Source organism: Elephantulus edwardii, unplaced genomic scaffold (assembly GCF_000299155.1).
Source record: "Elephantulus edwardii isolate Elephantulus edwardi_28Jun2011 unplaced genomic scaffold, EleEdw1.0 scaffold00273, whole genome shotgun sequence".
Classification (NCBI taxonomy): domain Eukaryota; kingdom Metazoa; phylum Chordata; class Mammalia; order Macroscelidea; family Macroscelididae; genus Elephantulus; species Elephantulus edwardii.
Window position 1 is genome coordinate 2194059 of NW_006400023.1, and position 7760 is coordinate 2201818.

Sequence of the window (7760 nt, forward strand, 5' to 3'; positions counted from 1 at the left end):
GATCTTCACTAAGGGCCAGTCATAAACTGTTTATGTGTTCAATTATCAATAAGCCCAAGTCTGTAGAAGGCCATAATGGCCCCGCTTTAAGTGGTCCGCTGCTCCCGCAGCTCACCACCCTGTCTCTGCCTCCACGCCATCTTGGATCTCCTTTTTTTTTTTACGATCTTTAGAATTTTGGATCCATTTTGTGTTTCTTTTTGTATATGATACGATGTGTAGGTCATGCTTCATTTTCTGCAAATTAAATATCCTATTTTGCTATCAGTGTTTCTTGAAGAGGCTGTTTTCTCCCACATAATGCATTTCATCTCTTTGTCAAAGATCAGTTGTCCATAGGTGAATTGATCTCTGTTGGTTGTCAATTCTATGCAGTTGGTGTATGTACCTGTCACTATACCAGTGCCAAATTGTTTTGATTACTGTAGCTACATTGTAGGTTTTGAGATCAGAAAGTGTAAGTGCTCCAGTTTGTTTTTATTCTTCAGTATCCCCTTTCTTATCTGAGGTCTCTTCCCTTTACATGTAAAATTGGTGATTACTTTTTCTATCTCTTAGAAAAATGATGACAGGATCTAGATTGGGATTGCATCATATCTACATAGATTGCTTTTAGTGTATTTAAACTTTCACAATGTTAGTCTTCCAATCAATGAACATAGTGTATTTTCTCATTTACATAGATCTCTTTGGGAAATACTTTTTAAAAAAATTATAAAAATTTAAAGAGCAAAATATTAACCCATTCAACAATATATGTATGTATCTATTCAGTGATAGTGAATACATTTTTAAAAATTACATAACCACTCTTGATATCTTTATCTATGTTATTCTCCAATCATCACTATAAACTCACTTCTTCCTTGCTTTGGTCGTTGTTGTTATGTGCCATTGAGTCACCTGTGAGTCATAGCGACACTATGCACAATAGCTCTGAACCTGGCCCTATCCTCAGCCAATCTCATTGACTTTGACACATCTACTCCCATTACCCTCGTTACTGTGTCAATTGATCTCATCCAGAATCTTCCTCTCCTATGCTGTCCCTGTACCCTTCCAAGCATGTTGTCTTACTCCAAGTACAACATGCCCAAAGTATGTCAGATGAGATTCAAACATCCTTGCCTCCAAGGAGCAACTTGGTTTTACCTTCTCCAGAGCAGACCTTTCTCTTGACAGTTCATAACATGTTCAATACTTTTCTCCAGCACCAACAACTCAAAGGCAACAATTCTGTCATCCTTAGTCATTGTCAAGCTCTCTGATGCATAACAAGTAATTGTGAAGACCATGGCCTGCATCAGGTGCACCTTAGTCTCTAGACTGACGTTATTCCTCGTCAGCACTCTAGAGAGGTCCTGACAGCAGATTTTCCTAATGCAACCAATCTTTTGATTTCCCGATTGCTGGTGTGGAGAGTGTTGATTATGGAATCAAGCAAGATGGAATTATTAACAATCTCAGTCTTGTCTCCATCTATCCCAGTTATGAGAATCTTTATTTTCTTGATGTTGAGCTTCAATCCTTGTTGAAGTCTGCAGTCTTTGACCTTCTGCAGCAAATGGCTCAGATCCTCCTCAGTTTGGAGAAACAAAATTTTGCATTTAATGAAATGTGCAAAGAGCTGGAGTCAGAAAATAAAAAAGGATAAACTACCTCAGCATTTCTCAAGCTAAAGGTACTGAAGAACAAATTCAAGCCTTTAGTTGCAATATGTAGAATGTATGGACAGAAAAGTGAATGATCCAGGAAGCATCAAAAGAAGACTGAAGGAGTACAGAGTTACCTTACCAAAAAAGAATTGGCTGACACATAAGAATTTCATGAAACAATATATGATCAACAGGCAATGCTGATGAAGGGAAGAGTTCAAGCTTCTCTAAGGCATTGGCAAAAAACAAAGCCCCAAGAACTGATGGAATACCAACTGACATATTTCAACAAACAGATGCAGCCCTGGACATGCTCACTAGGTTGTACCAAGAAATCTGAAGGACACCTACCTAGTTAACTGACTAGAAGAGATTATTCTTTATTCCCATTCCAAAAAAAAGGTGATCCAACCAGGTGTGGAAATTATAGAACAATATCACTATATCACACAAAAAACAAAATCCTGCTTAAGATTATCCAAAAATGATTGGAACAGTACATCAACAGAGTCCTGCCAGAAATACAAACTGGTTTTACAAGAGGCTATGGCACTAGGGTTATCACTGCAATGTCTGATGGACCATGGCTGAAAGCAGAAAGAGGATTGTCTATTTGTGGTTCATTGACTTTGCAAAGACATTTACTGTGTGGATCACAACAAAATGTGTTAACATCGAAAAGAATGGGACTCTCATAACACTTGATTGTACTCACACAAAACCTGGACTCATGCAAAAATACTTAGACCAGGAGACAGGAATGAACAAAGCAAGGAAGCACTGCATGGTTCAAAATCAGGAAAAGAGTGTGTTCTTTCTCCATACCTTTTCAATCTATATGCGGAACAGATCATTTGGGACACTGGACTTTATAAAGAGGAATGTGGCATCAGGATTGGAGGAAGACTCATCAACAACCTACATTATGCAGATAATAACACAACCTCATTTGCCTGTCTTTGGTAACTGCCATTAATTTTGGTTTCTCTATAAAAAGCCTAAGGATGTAGTTATGTGTTGGGCAAAAAGTCAGCACCGAAAATAACTTCGTCTTCCTGATAAAGAGCTATCATGAGTCAAAACTGACTGGATGAGAGTAGGTTTGGATTTTATCTATTTACTTGGATCCCTTGGGTGGTCTGAACAGTTATGCATTTCCCCACTAGCCAAAAAGTTGACTGTTCAAACCTACACAGAGATGCTGCAGAAATAGGCTTGGCAAATTGATTCTGAAACATCACGGCCTGAAAACCCTATGGAGCAGTTTCCTGCATACATGGGTTTGCCTTGAGTAAGAACGGACTGAACAGTAAGCAGCAATATGTGCTTGTTTACTGAATATGAATAGGGTCATATAGTATTTGTCCATTTGCCACTGACTTACTTCACTCAGTGGGAGGGTTTTAAAAAAATATTTTTATTGTGATTTTAATAAAAGTTTACAGAAAACTTGGATATCCATTTGTTCATTGTTGCACATTCTCCTCCCTATCCCACACCCCAGTTCACTTTTCTCTCTAAAAAATTCATTCACTGTCAAGGGAGCTCTGGTGGCCTAGTGGCAAGAAGCTGCACTACAATCACAGAGGTACAGGGTTTGAATCCACCAGATGCTCTGCTGAAGAAGGAGGAACAATCTCCTCCTGTATCAGTCAGATCCGATTTGATGGGACACACACACAAAATAATGAAATATTTTAAAAAAATTAATTCACTATTGCAAAATTTCCTCCTTCCACCCACATCCCAGTCCATTTTGCTATGTGCTTTTTATCCTGGACTATTGTCATGAAAATAATGCCTAATCATACATCCCTTTTAAACAGTTGTTTCCCTCATCTGTCTGAATGCAGTGTTCATTATTTATCCCCTTTTCTTAGTTTTGCCCCAGCCACCATCTCAGTCTTGTTTTGTAATGGTAGCATTAGGCAGTATTTGTCCTTTTGTGATGGAGATATTTTATTCCGCATACTATCCAGGGTCCACTCATATAAAATATATAATATTATATGAGTTCTTTGTTTTTTTAGTGCTGCATAGTATTCCATTGTGTGAATATACTGCAGCTTCTCTATCCATTCATTTGTTGATGGACACATGGCTTGCTTCCATCTCTTTGATATTGCGAACAATGCAGCAATAAACATAGATGTGCATATATCTATTTGGGTGGCAGTTCTGATTTATTTAGGGTATATTCCCAGCAGTGGAATTGCTGGGTCAAATGGTATTTCTATTTGCAACTTTCTGAGAAAGTGCCTTACTGCTTTCCATAATGGTTGCACCATTTTACACTTCCACAAACAGTGAATAAGGGTTCCAGTTTCTCCACAACCTCACCAACATTTGTTGTTTGCTCCTCCATTGAACTTTGCTATTCTTACTGAGATAAGATGACATCTCATACTTGTTTTGATTTGCATCTCTCTTAGAGATAGGGATTTTTAACATTTCTTCATGTGTTTGTTCTCCATCTTCTTTGGTAAAATGTCTGTTCATATCCTGTGCCCATTTTGCAATTAGAGTGTTTCTTTTGTTGAGGTGCTGGAGTATTCTAAAAATTCTAGATAGAAGTCTCTTGTCAGGAAATTAAAAGACATATTGTGATGGGAAAGTCTGCTGTTAGGACCTCTCCAAAGTACTGAAGAGCAATGATATCACTCTGGAGACTAAGGTGCACCTGATACAATCAATGGTCTTTGCAATCACTTGCTATGCATCAGAGAGCTTGACAAAGACTAGGGAGGATAGAAGGAGAATTGATGCCTTTGAGCTGTGGTGCTGGAAAAGACTATTGAATGTACCATGGACTGCTAAAAAACCAAACAGGTTCAACATGGAGAGGCCTAAACAAGGCTGCTCCTTGGAGTCAAGGGTTCTGAAGCTTCATCTGACATACTTTGAACATGTTGCAAGGAGGGACAGGTCCTTGGAGAGGGATGTCATGTTTGGGAAGGTGGAGGGATAGTGCAGGAGGGGAAGACCCTCTATGAGGTAGACTGATTCAGTGACTGGGGTAATCAGAGTGAGTGTGTCTGAGACAGTGAGATTGGCACAGGACAGAGCATGGGTTAGGGCTGTTGTACATATGGTCACTATGAGTCGCAAGCGACTCAACAGCATATAACAACAACAACAACAACAACAACAACAAAGTCCCTTGTCAGCCATGTCATTGCCAAAAAAATTTTCCCAGTCTGTGGCTTACCTTTTTACCCAGTTGGAGAAGTTTTTGTTGTTCATAGGGATTTGATTCTTAGAAGGTCCCATGCACCTATTTTACTCTCTCCTGGTTGTAGGTTTTTCAGGATGCTTGGAAGACTGTTCATGTTGTGGATTAGGGCTTCTAGAGTCATTCCAAGCTTTTCTCTGATTAAGTTTATAGTCCTTGGTTTTACTCCTAGGTCCTTGATCCACTTTGAATTGGGTTTTGTGTATGGTGTGAGGTGTGGGTCTTCCTTGAGTTTTCTGCAGATAGTTCTACAACTTTGCCAACACCATTTGTTAAAGGCGCTTTCCTTTTCCCAATTAACTGATTTCATCTCCTTGCCAAAAATCAGTTGACCATATGGGTAGATGTTTTTTCTCTTCAGATTGTACTTTTTTTTTTTTTGCTGTATTTGGCAGTCTCTTTATACTGTAGACTGTGGCTTCTAAGCTTGATCCCAGTTTGTCTCTTATGAACTTTATGGTTTTGGGATTTACTCCCAGGTCTCTGGTCCACCTTGAGGTGATTTTGTGTATGGTGTGAGATGTGGATCCTTTTTCAGCTTTCTGCAGGTAGCAATAGAGTTTTGCCAGGACCATTTGTTGAAGAGGTAATCATTTCCCTATTTGATAGGTCTTATTTCTTTGTTGAATATCAGTTCATCACAGATAGCTGAGTCTATTTCTGGATTTTCAATTCTGTTTCATTAGTCTGTGTGTCTGTCATTGTACCAGTACCATGTTGTTTCGATAACTACCGCTGTGTAGTAGGTTTTGAAGGAGAAATCCATTTGATTTTTGTAAGTCCATCTTGTATCCTGCCACTTTGTTGAATTCTTCAACTATGTCCAGTAGTTTTCTTGCTGAATCTTTAGGGGTTTCTAAGTATACTATCATATCATCTGCATATAGAGCTGTGGTGCTGGAGAAGAGTATTGAGAATACCATGGACTGCTAGGAGAACAAACAGATTCGTCCTGGAAAGGGTTAAACCGGGTGGCTCCTTGGAGGCAAGGATTCTGAGGCTCCGTCTAACATACTTTGGACATGTTGTGAGGAGAGACCGGTCCTTGGAGAAGGACATCATGCTTGGGAGGGTGGAGGGACAGCGCAGGAGGGGAAGGCCCTCTATGAGGTGGATTGATTCAATGACTGGGATAATTGGGATGGGAGTGTCGGAGACAGTGCGATTGGGACAAGACAGAGCAGAGTTTAGGGCTGTTGTACATAGGGTCACTATGAGTCACAAGCGACTCGATGGCACATAACAACAACAGCAACAACATTGCCGATTTGGATACCTCTTATTTCCTTCTCTTGTCTTATTGCTATTGCTAAGACTTCCAATGCAATATTGAATAAGAGAGGTGACAGTGGACATCCTTGCCTAGTTCCTGTTCTCAAAGGGAATGCCTTTAATCTCTCTCCATTGAGAACAATGTGGCTCTTGGTTTTGCGTATATACTTTTTACAATGTTGAGGAAATTTCCCTCTTGTCCTATTTTGTTGAGTGTTTTAATCAAGAAAGGATTGTGTTGGATTTTGTCAAAGGCCTTTTCTGCATCAATTGATAGGATCATATGGTTCTTGTTCTTTGCTTTGTTAATGTGATGAATATTACACTGATTGTTTTTCTTATGTTGACCCATCCTTGCATACCTTCCATACCCACTTGGTCATGGTGAATTATTTCTTTGATGTACTGTTGGATTCTATTGGCCTGGTTTTAGTCAGGATTTTAGCATCTATGTTCATGAGAGATATTGGCCTGTACCTTTCTATTTTGGTGGTGTCTTTACCTGACTTTGGTATCAAGGATATGTATGCTTCATAGAATGAGTCTGGGAGAATTTCATCTTTCTGTATTTTCTGAAACAGTTTGTATAGAGTTAGTGACAGTTCTTCACTGAATGTTTGATAAAATTCACTCGTAAAACCATCTGGTCCACTCTTCACTCTCGGAGACACCAACAGTCTCTGCTGGAGAGACAGAGCGGGTCCCTGCTGCTGCAGTGCCGGGCTGCAGTGCCGGGACCATGAGCGTGGGGTTCATCTGTGCTGGCCAGCTGGCCTGTGTGCTGGCGAGGGGATTTACAGCTGCAGGTATCTCGTCGCTTCACAAGATAATAGCCAGCTCCTGGGACATGGATCTGCCTACCGTGTCTGCACTCAGGAAGATGGGCGTGAACCTGACCCGAAACAACAAAGAGAATACGCAATAGCGTTGTCCTCTTCTTGGCCGTGAAGCCGCACGTCATCCCCTTCATCCTGGATGAGATTGGGGCCAACGTCAAGCCCCTGCACATCGTGGTCTCCTGCGCGGTCGGTGTCCCCATCAGCTCTGTGGAGAAGAAGCTGGTGGCGTTCCAGCCCGCCCCCAGGGTGATCCACTGCATGACCAACACGCCGGTGCTGGTGCGAGAGGGTGCCACGGTGTACTCTGCGGGCACACATGCCCTGGTGGAGGTTGGACAACTCCTGGAGCAGCTCATGAGCAGCGTGGGCTACTGCACGGAGGTGGAAGAGAACCTGATAGATGCTGTCGCCGGACTCAATGACAGTGGTCCTGCCTATGTGTTCATGACCCTGGATGATGGTGGGGTGAAAATGGGCCTCCCGTGGCGCCTGGCAGTCAGACTCGGGGCACAAGCCTTGTTGGGAGCTTCCAAGATGCTGCTGGACTCTGAAGAGCACCCTGGTCAGCTCAAAGACAACGTTTGCTCCCCCGGAGGTGCCACCATCCACGCCCTGCAGTTCCTGGAGAGTGGGGGCTTCCGGTCTTTGCTCATCAAGGCAGTCGAGGCCTCCTGCATTCGAACACAAGAGCTACAATCCATAGCCGACCAAGAGAAGATCTCCCCAGCCGCCCTCAAGAAGACCCTCCTAGATAGAGTGAAG

General features: G+C 41.7%; 1 pseudogene; it reads left to right on the forward strand.

The window, feature by feature from the left end:
* The first annotated feature begins 6898 nt into the window (after positions 1-6898).
* LOC102846360 overlaps positions 6899-7760 on the forward strand; it is a 14803-nt pseudogene continuing 13941 nt past the window's right edge.